At 40.9% G+C, this 22,929-nt stretch overlaps 1 pseudogene; it reads left to right on the top strand.

Moving 5' to 3' along the window:
* The window catches only part of LOC117507278, a 248,582-nt pseudogene that overhangs the window by 43,515 nt on the left and 182,138 nt on the right, over window positions 1–22,929 (top strand).

The following is a 22,929-nucleotide window of genomic DNA, read 5'->3' as shown; positions in this document are numbered from 1 at the left end:
GGAAGGCGTGTGGGGTCAGCACACCCACACTGACTTGGCTGACTGATGAAGCAGCTCTAAAATGTCTACCAGTCTGTCTCGCCAGTCGCCAAATGCTGGTTCGGGTCTCCATCAATCACCACCCGTCAGGCAAGAAACCTTCGTGCTTGTGTCTGTGGATTCGACCAACTGGCTTCCCGCCATATTTCTTCACAGAGAGATAGATAGAGAGAGAGCCAGAGAGAGAACCCGGAGCAGGATGGCAACAGTCCAGTTAAAACAAGAAACCTTTTGAAGATGCATTCAAATCCACAGAAATAAAACATTGAGTGTACTGTACTGAGTGAACATGAGGTCCTTTTTTCCTCACAACATAAAAACAAAATGAAATAATCTGGATGCTGTGTATGCACTGGAAGCGTAAATTTTCGTTGGCACTATTAAAAAAAAAAAAAACGTCAGGTGTGACGCTGTTGTTGAAACTGGGTCCAAAATGCATCGACATCTAAATCAGTTGTTGCTCTCAAAAACACTACAGTATTTACAGACTAGGTTAGTAACATCAAAAATAAAAAAGATCAGAGTACAATTAATTTAAATTTTAAAAATTAACACCTTATAGCTGCTGTAATTAATTTATAGAAATTAATGTCATTGTGACAGCCATTACAGTGCATCCAAAAAGTATTCACATCACTTCACTTTTTCCACATTTTATGTTACAGCCTTATTCCAAAAAGGAGTAAATTAATTTTTCCCACAAAATTCTACTCTCACCCCATGATGACAACACACACACACACACACACACACACACACACACACACACACGTTTTTGCAAATGTATTAAAAATAAAAAACTAAGAAATTACATGTGCATAAGTATTCACACCCTTTGCTGCTCAATACTTTGTTGCTGCACCTTTGGCAGCAATTACAGCCTTATGTCTTCTTGAAGATGATGCCACAAGCTTGGTGCACCTATCTTTGGGCAGTTTTGGCCATTCCTCTTTGCAGCACCTCTCAAGTTCCATCAGGTTGGATGAGGAACGTCAGTGCACAGATCTCTCCAGAGATGTTCAGTCGGATTCAGGTCTGGGCTCTGGCTGGGCCACTCAGGGACATTCGAAGATGCCTGGCATTCACTTCAAAGAGGTCAGTCTTTGTCTCCACAGACCAGAGAATTTTGTTTCTCTGGTCTGAGAGTCCTTCAGGTGGCTTTTGGCAAACTCCAGGTGGGCTGCCATGTGGCTTTTATTATGGAGTGGCTTCCACCTGGCCACTCTGGTGAATTGCTGCAGCGATGGTTGTCCTTCTGGAAGGTTCTCCTCTCCCCACAGTCTGTATTACCTGGGGCAGCCTGTCAGTGTGCACGCTGTGCATGCTCTCCAGCCCATCGCAACAGCAATATATGTTTTTTATGTATTTCCACGTGAGGACAGCAAGCACATACACACGCGTCTGTCAAAACACAGTACGTGTACTACAGCTGTGACATCCAGGACCAGAGATGTCAACTGCTGCTGTTGACAGCCAGCCATGCCCCCTGTGCATTCAGTGCACAGACCAAGGTGTCACTCTGTGATCAGATGAGGGGAGTGGGGAACCACACGCATGCACATGTGTTGTGAGGGGAGCCGACACTCTGGCATGCCACATGTGTACTTGGTAACTTCAGTCGTGGGGGCACTTAGACAAATTTCACATCCAGCTCGAAAGTAATCATCTGCTGACTGTTTTCTTGCTGACAGCACAAATGGCCACACATTTTCTAAGTGCCAAGCGAGCAGTGTTAGATGTTCGTGTGTGTCACCTGGAATTTGGCCGACACCTGCCACGAGAGGGACCGAATGGGTTCTCACAGGGCACACTCTGTATTTCAACCGCTGGTGTCTGCAAATAGTTGTAGTAACAGGTGTACGAGGCGTTGGAGGCAGCTCCGATTTTTCACAATTGGCACACAATCCCTCATTCGTGCGCTAGTCGACGTAGATCATGTTATGTGTGAAGGGGCCCTAAGCAATGGAATATTGGCACAGTGCCATCATGCATTTTTAAAAAAAATTAGGGTGTTCCTTCTCTGTTTTCCTGAGTAATTATCTATTTTTTTCACATTGTTACGAGTTTTGGAGCTTTCCTGGACTTTAAGCACCAGCGGTCAGTGAAATCCTCAGTCAGTCAGGCTGAATGCAGCCTGTGAAAAACCAGGCTGTGATTTCAGATTTTGCTGAAATGCCGCATTGATAAATCCACTGTGCACCCTGTTGACGAACAGATGAAAACGGTGATCGAATCCAAAAAGTCAGCATGCTAAAGGCGTTTTATGGACTGGTTAAACTTGATTCACTTAAAATGCACATCTTCTTGCTTCTTCTGTGATGTCAACACACAGCGATGTTTTGTTTTTTTTAATTCACAAACATACCGATTCACTTTAAATATGCAGTGTTTCTAATTAACCCCCTGGGGCCGACGCCATCACCCCCAGAGGGTTAAACATTAAAAAAAATTAAAACATTAAAAAATTACATAATTAACAGGAAATAAAAGGAGTTCTTCTAAAAACTTTTGATGTCTAAGGTCCAAGGTTCTAAAATATTCTGTACTCACACGGCATTCCAACTCATTATTGAAACTTTGCATAATTTATTACCACCCTTGAAAATTGTCAGGTACCTATTTTATGAACACTACCCAATCTAGAGCTTGTGTATTCCCTTTGGCAACTCGCTAGTATGTGTATGTATATATATATATATATATATATATATATATATATAATGTGTGTGTGTCTATGTATGTATATATATAAATCTCAGTTGTCTGTACGCATATATGAGTATTTGTATTTCTTTTTGCATACCTGAGCATAATTTGTGAATATTTGAGACAAAAAATAATTACGCGTCACTTGCAATTAAAGTGATTTTCACATGAAAACATAACTGAACAATCTTGGAAATAAGGCCCAAAATGTCACTATTTGCTGTGAACAAATGGACTTTTGCGCTGAGTTCAGACTTGGTTTAGCCTTCACAGCCGGGGTCGCTGATCAAATGGTCCCTCCAAAAAATTGGCCCGCCCTGCCTTCACTGTGCATCCATCATTTTGGAGCATCAGCATCATCATTTCTGAGCGTCAGCAGCGGTGCACTCATTAGATTTTAATATGCCAGATAATAGTAACCATTTACCTTTGCTTCTTCGCCATCAGCTAGTACTGCTGTCCAATGAGTGAGTACAAGTCGATTGTCGATGAGGTGCTGGGTCTTATAGAATGAGCCCCTTGCTAATGCATAAGCACCTTCCACCAGAGGTGGGACGAAGGCACCATCAAGTCACTCTCAAGTCATAAATCAGGAAGTCCCAAGTCAAGTCTCAAGTCATAATGACCGCCAATTGTTTGTAAACTAACTTAAGACTTGACTTGGGACTTGCAGTTTGATGACTTGAGAATGACCTGACAGTGACTTACTCCCACCTCTGCCTTCCACAGCCAGTAGTTACAATGTGCAAAAATGCTATTGGATGATAATGCCTTGGAATTGCTACATAGGTCATCTTACAAATGTCTGGTCTGGGAGCATGCGCTGGTGCCACATGCCACCACATGCACCACACTGCGGAACCACAGAAGATCCTGGATGGCACTCAGGCAGCCAACCGGTGCATCCCCACTTCCATAAAGTACCCATTGATCCGCTGCTGCTAAGTGAAATGGGCTCCTTCTGTTGGCCATCAACCAACTGCTGGGATCCTCAAAAACAAGGCACCTGCATGCTCAGTCACGATCACGTCCAAAATGTTGTAGCTGATGGTCCATCTCCATCCAGGTGATATTCCTCAACTAAGCCTCATTAAGTAACTGTTCATTTCACACAGAAATCAGTCTAGCGGTACCAGTACATTTGTAAGTTGAAACATAAATGTTTTGGCGTTGGATCTCAAAATAAACATCATGGAAAAAGAAAATCTGCTTTTGCTGCTCATTGAGGCTGACGTGGCATGTAGTGTATGATGGAACTCACACTTTTTTCTGGAGGTTTTGTAGAGGTGTGAACTAAAAATACCACAGGCATTAGTGTGCACTGTGCAGGGAATTCTTCAGTTTAAACACCATGTTTAAACACCACCACCTCGTACATTTGATTTATGAGTTCCGTAAGATAATCTGTGGAGTTTTTAAGCTAACAAGATGATCATGTTTGCCTGGAAAATGCAATGAATGGTGGTAGATTTTTGAGGATACTGTTTATCTTATTGCTGTGAGGGGGTGTGGCTGCTGAAAGACAATAGATTTAATACCTCTGAGTGAGATGGTTTGCTGTTAAAGCAGCAGGATCCAATTTACCCTGATGGCTCCTTTTCCTGATTTCCTGTGTTTTGATGGACAACTAACACCAACATCGCACCCATTCCGAGTATTGGTGCAAACCTTCCATTTACACGTGTATACATACACACACACACACACACACACACACACACACACACACACACACACACTGGCTCCGGCTAATGTTCTCTCACTGTACAGTTCTATTCCTGTACAGCAGGTATATTCACCCCTTCTTCTATATCTCATTTCTCCACAGCGCAAGATCACCACGCAGGAGGAAGAACATGATTGACAGCCAGGCGAGCTGAGGAGACCTGTCACTCATTTTGCTATCAGCGTGTCAGAGGGCTATCTCCTTCTCACCTTCCCCCTTTTCCACCTCCTCCTCCTCCTCCTCCTCCTCCTTCACTATCCTGCTCCCACCTTCTGTCCTCTCTGCTTATCTTTTCAACAGGCCAGTAACCTCACCATCTCTCTTAGTGATCCGCCACTCTGAGAAACAGGCTACCCAAAAGAGACAGAAATAGTAAAAAACAAGACAACAGTTCTTATCTGACCCTCACTGCTGAAGAAAGTTTGGCATGCCACCGTCAACAAAGGTGAACTGTTGAGTGAGCTGTACCAAACAGAGGGGGGAACACTTGTTTGCATTAAGAAGGAGACACAAGTCCCTGAGAGGAGCTGAGTAGACATCAATCATGCGTTTCCACTTTGCATTGACGCTTCAGGCACTGTGGACTGGCATTTGCCAGTCGGCCATACAGCACTACCCTGCGGCGTGGGGCCACTACGATGTCTGCAAGTCCCAGATATATACAGATGAAGGCTTAACCTGGGACTATATGGCCTGCCAGCCAGAGGCGGCAGATATGACACAGTACCTGAAGGTTACTCTGGATCCACCCAACATAACCTGTGGAGACCCTCCAGAGACATACTGCGCCTTGGTGAGTTTTTCCCAAAAAGCACACAGAAACTGATTTGACATGTACTTATCTTCGACCTGACTACATCTGTCTTTTTCTTGTACTTGTCCATGATGTAACAAGAACTCACTCAGACAGCGTAATACCACACCTTGCACTTTTGACACCAAGTCATAAAATCAGTTCTTTGTGTTTCAGGGAGGGCATAATATATGGTTCTTGACACCTAATCAACTCTGTCTAAAACTGAAGTACTTTATCCTTGGCTGACACACAACCCTTCCACCATGTTTAATCCGTACAGACTCCAAACTGTTTGAGTTCAACACTTATGACCTTGAGTTTGAGCTTTCAAAGTGACCCAAGGTCAAAGATAATGTGACCAACAGAAAGATGATATATGATTTCATATTTGTATTTACAGTAACCATAAGTGTATCTTTAACAAATTCCTCAGAATAGTCAATCTAATTATCCCCCAATATAAACATTAGGCCAATATTTGGACCATGGGCTATGTCCTTGACTTTTAAGTGATTTGTCTCAAAATACAATCACATTGTATTTTGCACATCAGTTAATCCACCAAGATTGGTATATACTACATTTCTTCCTGATAGCAGCTAAACCATAAGAATACACAAGTCATGGTCAGTGTTATGTGGTGGCCATGGTGATTAGCAAAGCAAATATTCAAAAGCTCTAACCAAATAGGTCAGAATAGAAGCTTGATGGCTCAGCTGTAATCACTAAGAAATATGTAACAGCAAAAGACCTTCCATGAACACATTTCCAAATACACTATTTGCTTGTCAACAAACACAAATTTATTTTCATGCTAGATACATGCTAACTAGCCTTTTGATGGTCGAGGTTACCTACTGTGCATCTGGAAAGTATTCAGTGTTTCACTTTTTCTACATTTTGTTATGTTGCAGCCTTATTCCAAAATGGAGTAAATTCACTTTTTTTCCTCAAAATTCTACTCACAACACCCCATAATGACAGCATGAAAAAGTGTTTTTTTTTTTTTTTTGCAAATTTATTAAAAATAAAATACTAAGAAATCACATGTACATAAGTATTCACTTTCTTTGCACAATACTTTGTTGCAGCAATTACAGCCACAAGTCTTTTTGAATATGATGTCACAACCTTGGTGCACCTATTTTGGACAGTTTTGCCCATTCCTTTTGCAGCATCTCTCAAGCTCCACCAGGTTGGATGGGGAGCATTGATGCACAGTCCTTTACAGATCTCTCCAGAGATGTTCAGTTGGATTCAGGTCGAGGCTCTGGCTGGTCCACTCAAGGACATTCATATAGTTGTCCAGAAACCACACCTTTCATATCTTGGTTGTGTGCTTAGGGTCATTATCCTGGTGAAAGATGAACCGTTGCCCCAGTCTGAGGTCAAGACCACTCTGGAACAGGTTTTCATCCAGGATGTTTATGTACATTGCTGCATTCATTTTTCCCTCAATCCTGACCAGTCTCCCAGTTCCTGCTGTTGGATAATATCTGTGCTTATTCCTCATTTTATGTTAGTGATCAAGTATTTGCCTTTGTTATCTGATTTATGAGAGTTAAGTTTCAATTCCATCATGCATGTGCAAGTTTCAGACACAGGGAAGCTCCCTCTATCTGCGAGAGCCAGTAACATGCAGACTAAACCACATCCACTGTAATGCCCACATTGTATAAAATTGCTGTGTGAGGTATTTTCTTGATCTTTCATAAAATGGACGCCGTCTGTGAAGACGCAGGCCTAGTTTTCAATGTGACCCTTCAATAAATTCAAAATGAGCAATATATCAATGTAGTTTGTTGTAAGGGGCAGTAAATTACATAAAGAGCCGGGAGAAATTACACTGCCGCTGAAAAGCATCTCCACAGCATGATGCTGCCACCACCATGCTTCACTGTAGGGATGGTGTCTGTTTTCCTCCAAACATGAAGCCTGGCATATACACCAAAGAGTTCAATCTTTGTCTCATTAGATCAGAGAATTTTGTTTCTCATGGTCTGAGAGTCCTTCAAGTGCCTTTTGGCAAAATCCAGGTGGGCTGCCATGTGCCGTTTGCTAATGAGTGGCTTCCATCTGACTACTCTATCATACAGGCCTGACTGGTGGATTGCTGTGGAGATTTTTGTCCTTCTGGAAGGTTCTCCTCTCTCCACAGAGGAATGCCAGAACTCTGACAGAGTGACCATGGGGTTTTGGTCACCTCCCTGACTAAGGTCCTTCACTTCCGATTGCTCAGTTTAGACGGGTGGCCAGCTCGAGGACAAGTTTTGGTGGACCCACACTTCTCAATTTACAGATGATGGAGGCCACTGTGCTCATTGGGACCTTCAAAGCAGCAGAAATATTTCTGTATCCTTCTTCAGATCAGTGCCTCAAGACAATAATGTGTCAGATAGAGGCTTGTGGGGAAAAAAATGAATTTCATCCATTTTGGAGGAAGGCTGTAACATAACAAAATGTGGAAAAAGTAAGCACTGTGAATACTTTCTGGATGCACCGTATATGCTTGAAGCTGTCTGTTTTTTAGGCGCTAGACACTTTGCTTTTTTCGCTTCCCAGTCAAAACAATTCTACCATTAGAAGAACAGGAGTTTGACTAGGGTATGCGCACCGTAGGAATATTTCAAGGAGCAGTGAGAGCTCACTGCCTGCTCCAGGCTTGACAACTCTTATAATCCAATAATAACAATAATAAACAGAAATGACTGAAATAAACAGTCATTTATGTCTTGTTTTATATTGCTTAAAACCTAAAACAAGGACCAACACATTTATTTAACCCCCCCCCAAAAAAAATCATTAACACTTTTCCAAGTCCATGTGAAAGGGGGGAAAAAATCCACCCTCTGAAAAAATTGTTAGCCAAGTAAAAAAAAAGAAAAAAAAAAAAGAAAGGCATATTTCTTATCTGCCTGTGTGTCATACAGGCTTATCTTAGAGCTTGCTTTGACCTCCCAGCCATGACAGACACTTTGAAAGCCTCTGTGACTCTGATATATCAATGTGGCTGTAGAAATCAAAGATTTGTGCCCATTGACGTCATCGTCTGTTTAGAGAACTGCTTCTCAGAGCGCACTGCAAACACTGCTGTGCCGCCGATGCCTCTTACTTGAGGACCCCACACATGCTCACTCAGCCTGAAAGCGTGAATATCATTCGTTTCGTGGTTCAAATAAGAGAAATGCTGTCCCAGTGTTTCATTTATGATGTGTGATTTTATTTTTTAATCAGAAATGCTGTAAAACCTCCAAAATAAAACAACACTCACAAAATACAGACTAGAGCACCGCGCTCATTGAGCGCAAACCTCCACCAACACTATTTTCCAGTTCCACAAATTTTTTACCTTGGAAAAAAATGTTAGAAGTGGAAATATAATATAATACAAAATATAGATCAAAAGGGCTTTTCAGTGTTAATATCAAATATCTGTTAAATCTGCAATATGGATCAAACTTAGTCTATTCATTGAGAGTGCCTGTTTGCACCTCATTGTCACAAATGAGAGTGATTGAGGTGCTTTTGATTGAGATATAATGCAAAATGTACACCAAATGGTCTTTTCAATACATTCAAATTGCCACAAAATCCACATTCCAGATTAGATCTCGATCAAACTTTGTCAGGCAATAGTGAGTGTCAGTCTGCACCTCATTTTAAAACATGAGAGTGATTAGGGTATGTTTGATTAAGATATAATGTAAAATAATATGCATTAAATAGGGTTTTCAATGTTAAATTTAAATGGCCACAAAATCTGTATTCTGGATCAGATCCACATCAAGCTTTTTCAGTCAATAAAGGATACCATTCTACATAACGCTCCCAAATGTGCAATAAATTTGATCTTTTTTTGACAGAGTTATGAATTTTCTAAACTTTGTTCAATGTTAAACACAGGGATTTTTCCAGTATTCCAAGATTTTTCCTGACTTTGACCTTTGACCAATGACCTTGAAAATTGAATAACTACTTCTCTATCATGATATGAATCTTCAGTAAAAGGAATTCATAATGATATAGGAAAAATTGTGGGCTTCAGGCTGTTCACAACCTGACAAACAGACAAACACAAAAATTAGAGCACTACGCTCATAGAGCGCAAACCTCTGCCAACACTAGTTTCCAATTCTACAAATTTTTACCTTGGAAAAAAAATTTCAGACTCAAAGTCTTGCTAGAAGTGGCTTTTCGTAAGCTAAAATATAATACATAATATAGATCAAAAGGGCTTTTCAATGTTCATATCAAATACATGGTAAACCCACAATACGGATCTGATGTGGATCAAAAGAAATGACAGTGATTGAGGCACTTTTGGCTGAGATATAATACAAAATCTCTGGACCAAATACAAACAACATGGGAAGGTTGTTAAAGGCAAACATACTGGTAGACCAAGGAAGACATCAAAGCGTCAAGACAGAAAACTTAAAGCAATATGTCTCAAAAATCGAAAATGTACAACAAAACAAATGAGGAACAAATGGGAGGAAACTGGACTCAACGTCTGTGACTGAACTGTAAGAAACCGCCTAAAGGAAATGGGATTTACATACAGAAAAGCTAAACGAAAGCCATCATTAACACCTAAACAGAAAAAAACAAGGTTACAATGGGCTAAGGAAAAGCAATCGTGGACTGTGGATGACTGGATGAAAGTCATATTCAGTGATGAATCTCGAATCTGCATTGGGCAAGGTGATGATGCTGGAACTTTTGTTTGGTGCCGTTCCAATGAGATTTATAAAGATGACTGCCTGAAGAGAACATGTAAATTTCCACAGTCATTGATGATATGGGGCTGCATGTCAGGTAAAGGCACTGGGGAGATGGCTGTCATTACATCATCAATAAATGCACAAGTTTACGTTGATATTTTGGACACTTTTCTTATCCCATCAATTGGAAGGATGTTTGGGGATGATGAACTCATTTTTCAAGATGATAATGCATCTTGCCATAGAGCAAAAACTGTGAAAACATTCCTTGCAAAAAGACACATAGGGTCAATGTCATAGCCTGCAAATAGTCCGGATCTTAATCCAATTGAAAATCTTTGGTGGAAGTTGAAGAAAATGGTCCATGACAAGGCTCCAATCTGCAAAGCTGATCTGGCAACAGCAATCAGAGAAAGTTGGAGCCAGATTGATGAAGAGTACTGTTTGTCACTCATTAAGTCCATGCCTCAGGGACTGCAAGCTGTTATAAAAGCCAGAGGTGGTGCAACAAAATGCTAGTGATGTGTTGGAGCGTTCTTTTGTTTTTCATGATTCCATAATTTTTTCCTCAGAATTGAGTGATTCCATATTTTTTTCCCTCTGCTTGGTCTAAAAAAGTAACCGTTACTGACTGCCACAATTATTTTTCCTGATTTCTTATAGTGTTTCTTAAAGCCAGATAGTTGCCATTTGAAATGACTTTAATTTTGTGTCATGTCTGTGATCTGCTTTTTTTCTACAAAATTAAACAACTGAATGAACATCCTCCGAGGCCGGTGATTCCATAATTTTTGCCAGGGGTTGTATTACAGTGTCACTTATACTCTGGAAAAAAAAAAAAAAAAACACATTACAAATCATACAGAAAAATATGATGTGTATACTTTTCTAAATGTGATTTATCTCAAAGTGTTATTCAAACTTTTCCAGTGATCTAGTGTTGCAAAAAGCAAACAAAAACCACAGTATATATCAAATTGTGATACTACACTTGTATTTTTTTAATTAAAAAAATGCTTTATGATATAGTCTCTAAAAGTGTGATTTAATTTTTCACATGATCTAATCTTACAAAAAAAGCTAATAAAAGCCACAGTATATCATAAGATCAAATTGTGACACTTGTAAGATATGTGTATCATCCTAGTTGTAGCATTTTTGAGGACAGTATTGTAAGACCTAATGATGTAGCACACCAACTACCCCGCTTGATCTGATGAGACTGTTTTTATACTTTATAAATTCACCTACCAGACCACTACCACTTTGAAAACACATGCCCTAGATACTTTATTATGGACAACCATAATTTTATGCATTGTGAGAGAATGTCAGCTGTAACATTTTAGCCATGTAGCTTCAGTGCTCAGGATGCTGTTTGCTAGAGAAGGTCAAGGGGATTTTCACCTTCAACATGGCGACACCAGATTGATGGTTGCTTCCTCGGGGTGGGATGAACCAGTTTTCTGCCTGGGTTGCCATCCAGGACACATGACTATTCCATAGTGTGGAACCAGCATATGCTCTGAGACCTGACCGCATGAATGCAATCACAAAACTCACAACTTTCTGGAGGACCTGACAGTCAAATGAGCAAAAAATGCATATTGTGTCAAGTATTTAATTAGTCAGTGGTCCTCCTCCTTATTTTGGTTCCTTTAAACTTTGAAAACTCCCAGCTGGTCGCCTGAAATTAATGCTAAATGATGACTCCATTTTAAGCCATCGTGTGTTGCCAAGTCATCAAAGATTCTCTCAGAACAAATGCACTCTTCAACAGGTTCAAGAGCTCTTCACATAAATACTAAGATGTTCCAGGAAAAGTAGTTACTTGAGGAGTATAAATAGACAGCCTGCATCAGCAGAAAGTCAGCCGAGAGGAACGGCGCAGGAACAGAGAGGGATTAACAAAACACAGATGACAAAGAGCACGCGCAGTGATCAAGCGAGACAAGAAAAGACGCAGAGACAGACACTCGAAAGACTATGTGGAAAGCATAGAGTGAAATGTGAATAATTCAACATGTTTCACAGCTAATGTGTTTCATTCAGAGGTTATTCAGTTTGACAGACACGTTTGAAGAATTCTGACTCCTGCGATTGGCTCATTCTGAAGTTTTAACGGAGAGCATTGTGGCGTTTGACGATGCGGGACGTGATTTCTAGGAGGTCAAAACTGGGTCATCGTCCTCTCTCCCTCTGGGTGGTCCCCTGTGATCTCTGCTCCGATGATGGTGGCTTCTCAGCGACTGCAGCGGTGTGTGCAGTGCAGCCATTCTGTTTCTAGACCAACAGTTGAAAGAGAGTTTATAATTATTTTCAGCCTTTTAACATTCTGATGATTGCTTATTGAATTAGTGACATGTTGCGCAGCACAGTCTCCCACATGTCTCCAGCAGTCAGTGTGATAGGAGTGTTTCAATTAACCAGGCAGCGGTTCACTCCCACATAACCATTTCCTCCATGCTGGAGTCATCACACAGTGAAATATGACCCCGTCTGCTTACCATCAATCCCAATTCTCTACAAATGGTTTATATTTACCCCAGACTCCAAATCAACATCCGAGCAATTATCGCTGATATTCCACCTACTCTGTATGCCAATACTGAGCTGCCATGCCAATAGTGGTTTGTATTGTAAGAAAGATCATTGCAGATGCAGAGCAATTATCATCAGAATGCGTTATCGGAGAATTTTATCTCCCTTCTAATTGATTTTATGCTCGTAGAGGCTGGTGTAGTTTGAAGCTTTGCGTCTGCTTCCTGGAGTGCAGGCAGTAACGGACACCAAAGCCCAGTGCCGAGAGAGAGGGACTGATGTCTTTGAAGGCGTGATGGTTATCTCAGGTTGCGGCTTCCATCCTGGCACTGCAGATGAAGGAAGACGGTGTTACACATACCACTCACCCCAGGCAAAGACTCTTTATTCTGCTTCTAGCCCAGTGACCTTTTCCATCGCAGCAACTTGGAGAACACAAAAGTGCCATCACATTAAATTCTACCGTCTCCTCTAGTTCAGTCTAACTGGCCTTTAATACACTCAACCAGTTCATGATGGAATTCGCACAGCTTTCAACATTTCAAACACAGAAATTGGCATTTTCAGCAAATGGAGATTTAGTAGCGAGCAAGAACACAGAACTGAACTGTGAACAAATTTATTCCTCCCTGCTCAATAAGCAACAGGAGGGAGTTTAGAAACAACAGTGCAATTGCTAATTGGTCATTAAATGTGCTCAACAGACATGTTTCCTTTCTGATGTGAGCTACCAAATGTGGGCTCCCCTCATGAGTATGAAGCAAAAGAACAATCTTTTCTTGCTTCAAGGGAAAGTTGCCCCTAATTGTGCACTCACAGGAGTTGATAGCCATCATACCACATTCACCTGCATCCACTGGCAGCAGATGAGGAAGACATGCTGGCACTACTGTGGCAGTTTGGTAAGCAATATTTTGCTAAATCAAAATATGCAATAGTATATTTTACATAGTGTGATTTAAGCCCTAGCTGTTTTATTTGCTTGTTTAACCAATTCAATTTATTACATTTCAATTTATTTCATTTATATAGCGCCAAACAGGGTTGGGTAGGATTACTTTGAAAGAATACATGTGGATTACATGTATGTATTTACATACATTTGGATTACTTGTAATTTGATTACTTTTGGATTACATTTCAAAGTAATCCTACCCAGCCCTGGCACCAAATCACAACAATGCTGCCTCAAGGCACTTCACACAAGTAAGGTCTAACCTTACTAACCCCTAGAACAAGCACACAGGTGACAGTGGTAAGGAAAAACTCCCTCTAATAATACTGAAGAAGAAACCTCAAGCAGACCAGACTCAGAAAGGTGAACCAAGTGCATACTTACTTATAATTACAATTACAGAAGCATACATGCAAAACCAGGGCACTCTTAAAAAAGAACAAAAAAATGGAATCCACTGCTCAACTTAAAAATAAATTCATTAGTAAATGAAGTTACAATTTCCATGGATCATTTTTAAGTAATTCCAACTCAGACCTTTGTAGGCAAACTAACTCAAGTGTAGCAAAGCATTTAGTTTATTGGATTAGGTGACTTGATTTTCTTTGTCCTCTACAAGGTTAATAATCTGAATCAACTTAATTAAAAGGTTTTGGTGTTATTATGTAGCCAAATTATTTCATTGGAGTTTTTGCAACATCTTTATTTTGCCACCATTCTACTCAGAAATGTCCGCTCAAATTGTTATTGCAGTTTTGTGAAGGATTGTTTCTTGTTGTTTTAACTTAATTTACTGAAGTCAGAATAAATTACATGTCGCAATTCCACTTTTATGGTCAACTTTCATTTTAAGACTATTGCAATTGGCATGCTGACAGCAGGAATGTCAACCAGAGCTGTTGCTCGTGTATTGAATGTTCATTTCTCTACCATAAGCCGTCTCCAAAGGCGTTTCAGAGAATTTGGCAGTACATCCAACCAGCCTCACAACCGCAGACCACGTGTAACCACACCAGCCCAGGACCTCCACATCCAGCATGTTCACCTCCAAGATCGTCTGAGACCAGCCACTCGGACAGCTGCTGAAACAATTGGTTTGCATAACCAAAGAATTTCTGCACAAACTGTCAGAAATCGTCTCAGGAAAGCTCTTCTGCATGCTCATCGTCCTCATCGGGGTCTTGACCTGACTCCAGTTCGTCGTCGTAACCGACTTGAGTGGGCAAGTGCTCACATTTGCTGGCGTTTGGCACGTTGGAGAGGTGTTCTCTTCACGGATGAATCCCGGTTCACACTGTTCAGGGCAGATGGCAGACAGCGTGTGTGGCGTCGTGTGGGTGAGCGGTTTTCTGATGTCAATGTTGTGGATCGAGTGGCCCATAGTGGCGGTGGGGTTATGGTATGGGCAGGCGTCTGTTATGGACGAAGAACACAGGTGCATTTTATTGATGGCATTTTGAATGCACAGAGATACCGTGACGAGATCCTGAGGCCCATTGTTGTGCCATACATCCAAGAACATCACCTCATGTTGCAGCAGGATAATGCACGGCCCCATGTTGCAAGGATCAATCAATCAATCAATTTTATTTATATAGCGCCAAATCACAACAAACAGTTGCCCCAAGGCGCTTTATATTGTAAGGCAAGGCCATACAATAATTACGTAAAAACCCCAACGGTCAAAACGACCCCCTGTGAGCAAGCACTTGGCGACAGTGGGAAGGAAAAACTCCCTTTTAACAGGAAGAAACCGCCAGCAGAACCAGGCTCAGGGAGGGGCAGTCTTCTGCTGGGACTGGTTGGGGCTGAGGGAGAGAACCAGGAAAAAGACATGCTGTGGAGGGGAGCAGAGATCAATCACTAATGATTAAATGCAGAGTGGTGCATACAGAGCAAAAAGAGAAAGAAACACTCAGTGCATCATGGGAACCCCCCAGCAGTCTAAGTCTATAGCAGCATAACTAAGGGATGGTTCAGGGTCACCTGATCCAGCCCTAACTATAAGCTTTAGCAAAAAGGAAAGTTTTAAGCCTAATCTTAAAAGTAGAGAGGGTGTCTGTCTCCCTGATCTGAATTGGGAGCTGGTTCCACAGGAGAGGAGCCTGAAAGCTGAAGGCTCTGCCTCCCATTCTACTCTTACAAACCCTAGGAACTACAAGTAAGCCTGCAGTCTGAGAGCGAAGCGCTCTATTGGGGTGATATGGTACTATGAGGTCCCTAAGATAAGATGGGACCTGATTATTCAAAACCTTATAAGTAAGAAGAAGAATTTTAAATTCTATTCTAGAATTAACAGGAAGCCAATGAAGAGAAGCCAATATGGGTGAGATATGCTCTCTCTTTCTAGTCCCCGTTAGTACTCTAGCTGCAGCATTTTGAATTAACTGAAGGCTTTTCAGGGAACTTTTAGGACAACCTGATAATAATGAATTACAATAGTCCAGCCTAGAGGAAATAAATGCATGAATTAGTTTTTCAGCATCACTCTGAGACAAGACCTTTCTAATTTTAGAGATATTGCGTAAATGCAAAAAAGTAGTCCTACATATTTGTTTAATATGCGCTTTGAATGACATATCCTGATCAAAAATGACTCCAGGATTTCTCACAGTATTACTAGAGGTCAGGGTAATGCCATCCAGAGTAAGGATCTGGTTAGACACCATGTTTCTAAGATTTGTGGGGCCAAGTACAATAACTTCAGTTTTATCTGAGTTTAAAAGCAGGAAATTAGAGGTCATCCATGTCTTTATGTCTGTAAACAATCCTGCAGTTTAGCTAATTGGTGTGTGTCCTCTGGCTTCATGGATAGATAAAGCTGGGTATCATCTGCGTAACAATGAAAATTTAAGCAATGCCGTCTAATAATACTGCCTAAGGGAAGCATGTATAAAGTGAATAAAATTGGTCCTAGCACAGAACCTTGTGGAACTCCATAATTAACCTTAGTCTGTGAAGAAGATTCCCCATTTACATGAACAAATTGTAATCTATTAGATAAATATGATTCAAACCACCGCAGCACAGTGCCTTTAATACCTATGGCATGCTCTAATCTCTGTAATAAAATTTTATGGTCAACAGTATCAAAAGCAGCACTGAGGTCTAACAGAACAAGTACAGAGATGAGTCCACTGTCTGAGGCCATAAGAAGATCATTTGTAACCTTCACTAATGCTGTTTCTGTACTATGATGAATTCTAAAACCTGACTGAAACTCTTGAAATAGACCATTCCTCTGCAGATGATCAGTTAGCTGTTTTACAACTACCCTTTCAAGAATTTTTGAGAGAAAAGGAAGGTTGGAGATTGGCCTATAATTAGCTAAGATAGCTGGGTCAAGTGATGGCTTTTTAAGTAATGGTTTAATTACTGCCACCTTAAAAGCCTGTGGTACATAGCCAACTAATAAAGATATATTGATCGTATTTAAGATCAAAGCATTAAATAATGGTAGGGCTTCCTTGAGCAGCCTGGTAGGAATGGGGTCTAATAGACATGTTGATGGTTTGGATGAAGTAACTAATGAAAATAACTCAGACAGAACAATCTGAGAGAAAGAGTCTAACCAAATACCGGCATCACTGAAAGCAGCCAAAGATAACGATACGTCTTTGGGATGGTTATGAGTAATTTTTTCTCTAATAGTTAAAATTTTATTAGCAACGAAAGTCATGAAGTCATTACTAGTTAAAGTTAAAGGAATACTCGGCTCAATAGAGCTCTGACTCTTTGTCAGCCTGGCTACAGTGCTGAAAAGAAACCTGGGGTTGTTCTTATTTTCTTCAATTAGTGATGAGTAGTAAGATGTCCTAGCTTTACGGAGGGCTTTTTTATAGAGCAACAGACTCTTTTTCCAGGCTAAGTGAAGATCTTCTAAATTAGTGAGACGCCATTTCCTCTCCAACTTACGGGTTATCTGCTTTAAGCTGCAAGTTTGTGAGTTATACTACGGAGTCAGGCACTTCTGATTTAAAGCTCTCTTTTTCAGAGGAGCTACAGCATCCAAAATTGTCTTCAATGAGGATGTAAAACTATTGACGAGATACTCTATCTCACTTACAGAGTTTAGGTAGCTACTCTGCACTGTGTTGGTATATGGCATTAGAGAACATAAAGAAGGAATCATATCCTTAAACCTAGTTACAGCGCTTTCTGAAAGACTTCTAGTGTAATGAAACTTATTCCCCACTGCTGGGTAGTTCATCAGAGTAAATGTAAATGTTATTAAGAAATGATCAGACAGAAGGGAGTTTTCAGGGAATACTGTTAAGTCTTCAATTTCCATACCATAAGTCAGAACAAGATCTAAGATATGATTAAAGTGGTGGGTGGACTCATTTACTTTTTGAGCAAAGCCAATTGAGTCTAATAATAGATTAAATGCAGTGTTGAGGCTGTCATTCTCAGCATCTGTGTGGATGTTAAAATCGCCTACTATAATTATCTTATCTGAGCTAAGCACTAAGTCAGACAAAAGGTCTGAAAATTCACAGAGAAACTCACAGTAACGACCAGGCGGACGATAGATAATAACAAATAAAACTGTTTTTTGGGACTTCCAATTTGGATGGACAAGACTAAGAGTCAAGCTTTCAAATGAATTAAAGCTCTGTCTGGGTTTTTGATTAATTAATAAGCTGGAATGGAAGATTGCTGCTAATCCTCCGCCTCGGCCCCTGCTACGAGCATTCTGGCAGTTAGTGTGACTCGGGGGTGTTGACTCATTTAAACTAACATATTCATCCTGCTGTAACCAGGTTTCTGTAAGGCAGAATAAATCAATATGTTGATCAATTATTATATCATTTACTAACAGGGACTTAGAAGAGAGAGACCTAATGTTTAATAGACCACATTTAACTGTTTTAGTCTGTGGTGCAGTTGAAGGTGCTATATTATTTTTTCTTTTTGAATTTTTATGCTTAAATAGATTTTTGCTGGTTATTGGTGGTCTGGGAGCAGGCACCGTCTCTACGGGGATGGGGTAATGAGGGGATGGCAGGGGGAAAGAAGCTGCAGAGAGGTGTGTAAGACTACAACTCTGCTTCCTGGTCCCAACCCTGGATAGTCACGGTTTGGAGGATTTAAGAAAACTGGCCAGATTTCTAGAAATGAGAGCTGCTCCATCCAAAGTGCAATGGATGCCGTCTCTCCTAACAAGACCAGGTTTTCCCCAGAAGCTTTGCCAATTATCTATGAAGCCCACCTCATTTTTTGGACACCACTCAGACAGCCAGCAATTCAAGGAGAACATGCGGCTAAACACGTCACTCCCGGTCCGATTGGGGAGGGGCCCAGAGAAAACTACAGAGTCCGACATTGTTTTTGCAAAGTTACACACAAATTCAATGTTAATTTTAGTGACCTCCGATTGGCGTAACCGGGTGTCATTACTGCCGACGTGAATTACAATATTACCAAATTTACGCTTAGCCTTAGCCAGCAGTTTCAAATTTCCTTCAATGTCGCCTGCTCTGGCCCCCGGAAGACAATTGACTATGGTTGCTGGTGTCGCTAACTTCACATTTCTCAAAACAGAGTCGCCAATAACCAGAGTTTGATCCTCGGCGGGTGTGTCGTCGAGTGGGGAAAAACGGTTAGAAATGTGAACGGGTTGGCGGTGTACACGGGGCTTCTGTTTAGAACTACGCTTCCTCCTCAGTCACCCAGTCGGCCTGCTTTCCCGGCTGCTCGGGATCTGCCAGAGGGAAACTAATGGCGGCTACCTTGGTCCGCACCGACTACAGGGGCCTGGCTAGCTGTAGAATTTTCCACGGTGCGGAGCCGAGTCTCCAATTCGCCAAGCCTGGTCTCCAAAGCTACGAATAAGCTACACTTATTACAAGTACCATTACTGCTAAAGGAGGCCGAGGAATAACTAAACATTTCACACCCAGAGCAGAAAAGTGCAGGAGAGACAGGAGAAGCCGCCATGCTAAACCGGCTAAGAGCTAGTAGCTGCGCTAAGCTAGCGGATTCCTAAAAACACACAAAGTGAATAATGTGTAAATAATTTAGAGGTGATTCAGCAGAGGGAGTGCTTTAGTTAAGGCACGTGAAGATTACACTGTGAAACAAATCGTTATCTAGGTAACTAGATCAATCTAACTGCGCAGATTAAACAGCTAACAGATACAGCAAAACACCGCTGTGCTCCAGAACAGGAAGTGATACAATACCGCAGTGAGAGCCAACCACCAGTTGGCTCTCACTGTGGTATAAGGATATGTACACAATTCTTGGAAGCTTAAAATGTCCCAGTTCTTGCATGGCCGGCATACTCACCGGACATGTCACCCATTGAGCATGTTTGGGATGCTCTGGACCGGCGTATACGACAGCGTGTACCAGTTCCTGCCAATATCCAGCAACTTCGTACAGCCACTGAAGAGGAGTGGACCAACATTCCACAGGCCACAATGGACAACCTGATCAACTCTATGCGAAGAAGATGTGTTGCACTGCATGAGGCAAATGGTGGTCACACCAGATACTGACTGGTATCCCCCCCCCCCCCCCAATAAAACAAAACTGCACCTTTCAGAGTGGCCTTTTATTGTGGACAGTCTAAGGCACACCTGGTGTCTAATCAGCATCTTGATATGGCACACCTGTGAGGTGGGATGGATTATCTCAGCAAAGGAGAAGTGCTCACTGTCACAGATTTAGACTGGTTTGTGAACAATATTTGACGGAAATGGTGATATTGTGTATGTGGAAAAAGTTTTAGATCTTTGAGTTCATCTCATACAAAATGGGAGCAAAACCAAAAGTGTTGCGTTTATATTTTTGTTGAGTGTATGTATTTATTTATTACTGTGAACAATTTTGTACCAATGCCTTGGGCGTTACTGAAATGCGAAAATGCAAATACCTTACTCATACTCAAAATATGCAACCATTTAAGTTATACAATTTAACCCCTTGAAGCATTTTTCAGAGTATATTCAGAATTTATCAGGAATATTTGCTTGGTGCTACCATGCATTGGTTCATTTTGCAACTTTTTTACATTAAATACTTCTTTATTGATACAGCACTGAGTGTATTGGTACTATACTCACAAGCAGTGGTGTTTTTAGTAGCCAACAGATCATGTCAAGTCAAATTTGGGAGCAGGTGCTGGTGTCAGCCTGTCTTGGATGCCAGACTTGTGGTTTTGAAACAAAAGGAATCAGAAAAATAAAAACTCATCAACAGCACATGTTGAGAGAGACAGAGAGAAGAAAATACAAGACACTTTTCTTATGGTTATGTGGACTTATTCTTATTTGAGATATATAATGACACAATCAGAATCTAATTATTTACTTTTCCGATTTAGCAAATTCTGTCCAGAAATTCTCTCTTATTGGTCTCATTGGCTATTGGCCTTGTAACCACCTCCATCACTCATTTGTTTTCTTTTCTGGCTGAATTCATACACAATCTTTTCTATTGGGATATATGGAGGTATGCTGATGATATTTGAGTCTTAGAATGTAACTGCTGGGAAATAATCACAAAGTCATGGTTTAATCCTGTGAGTTTGTGCATTTATGTACAGAAACAGTCCGTCTCTCTCATTGACAACTGCACCTGCTCATAATGCATCATCAATCCAACATTCACTAAACATGCAGAAGGTGTCAGACATGTCTATATATTACCTAAGCAAAACAAAGTTGTATTTTGGATTGATTTGGTGCATTCAAACTCCAAAAATTGTAATTTTTGTCCTCATTTTATGTCATTTCAATTTGGTGAATCTTATGGCATTTCACGATGCCATTACAAAAATAAATGTAATCTATGGTTCCTGATACCATCATGAAAATGTGGCGCTTTTCGTGACAGGAGTACAAATACATTTCATGACGGTATCATGAAATGCGGGGTGACACAGTGGGTCTGTGTTGGTTAAGGTAAGGGAAAGGGAGATGGTTAGGCTATGGTTAGGGTTAGGGAAAGGGGTAGGGTTAGAAATAGCAAAATTAAAAAAAACTGCATCATGAAAATGTGATTCATCTTGTGCCAGGAGCACAAAAAAAAAAAAAGCGTGAGACTGGACTGGTTATAACATGATGGAACAGACTGGCGTCCTGTCCAGGGTGTACCCCACCTCATGCCCTGTAACTGCTGGCATGGTCCTCCAGCCCCACCATGACCTTTAATTGGAGTAAGCAGGTATAGAAAATGAATGGATAATGTGATGGAATTCATTATTTTTGAGTTATCGTGTCTATGACGGGACTGATTATTTCCCAAGGACTAGGAATAAGAAGAATTTCATTGATGACCATTGATAACATCTGCTTTGCTGCTCCAGATGCAGTAAGTAATTAAATTCTGCAAAATTTAGACTTTCAAAAACACATTCCATCTGGATGTCCAGGCTTTACAACTAGCAGCTTCTAATTAACAAGGCTTGAACACCATATTTTCTGTCTCCCACAAAGCATTCTTACCGTAGGGCTCCCACAGCAAATCATTAAAATTCATTGTTTAAAAAAACCAACAACAATCAAAGAATGTCATTATTGATCAGGTGGGTCACTGACATCACATCAGTACGCTGGCCACCACAGGTAAATAAATAAATACATATCACTGTAAGAGTAAAAATAGAATTTGAGGGAATTGATTCAAACACTTTATTTTCTTTATTTTGACTACCACCTGGTGTGTTCTGTTTCTTCACATTCCACATAGGCTCTTATGTTTGCCTGTGTGTCTCTTTCAAGTGCACAAGTGGAAAAACATGTACCGTAGACATGCTTTTAATTTACAACCAGGAAATGCTGATGATGGCCAAAACGTGATTCCCAGCAGGCTGGTGCATTTCATAGCCAATCAAATCGAAATGAGAAAGTTAACAGGATTGTTAAAATGACAGTTACTCTGTGTCTTGTTATTTTAACCCCAAGAAGAGGTTGTTGGAGTTGCAGCCTTAATACGACAAGGTAACTCAAATGTATTCCTTAGCTAATGAGAAAAGTAGTACGGTTCACTGCTTAAAAAAAAAGAAAAGGAGTTATTGTGAGGAATCTCCACTTTTCCGACCAATGGTTATGCTGAATGGGTCGGTACCTTAGCTGTATTTGGTAACTTACCACATTGTGTGTGTGTGTAAAGCCTAGTCTACACTAGCAAACATTTGTTTGCAAACACCACCAAACTGTTGGGAAAGTGTAGTGACACGGACCCACAACAGGGGGCGCAAATGAACGGTCAATAGATGAGCCAAAATATAACAATTTAATGTTGTGAAGGTGCACAACGAACATACAGACACTCAGAATATCACAACAGTCAATACACAAAGGTAACGTGTGGGCAGGCTCGAGGATAGAAGACGTCTGTCCTGAGGAGAGCCAGAACCACACGATTTCCGCCGCCCCAGAACCTGGTGAATACTGGAGCCGCCAAGTCCCGAATTCCCAGGTGATCACCGTCC

This window comes from Thalassophryne amazonica, chromosome 1 (assembly GCF_902500255.1).
Source record: "Thalassophryne amazonica chromosome 1, fThaAma1.1, whole genome shotgun sequence".
Lineage (NCBI taxonomy): Eukaryota > Metazoa > Chordata > Actinopteri > Batrachoidiformes > Batrachoididae > Thalassophryne > Thalassophryne amazonica.
The sequence above is the reverse complement of the archived record's forward strand: the minus strand, read 5'-3'. Positions and strand labels throughout refer to the sequence as shown.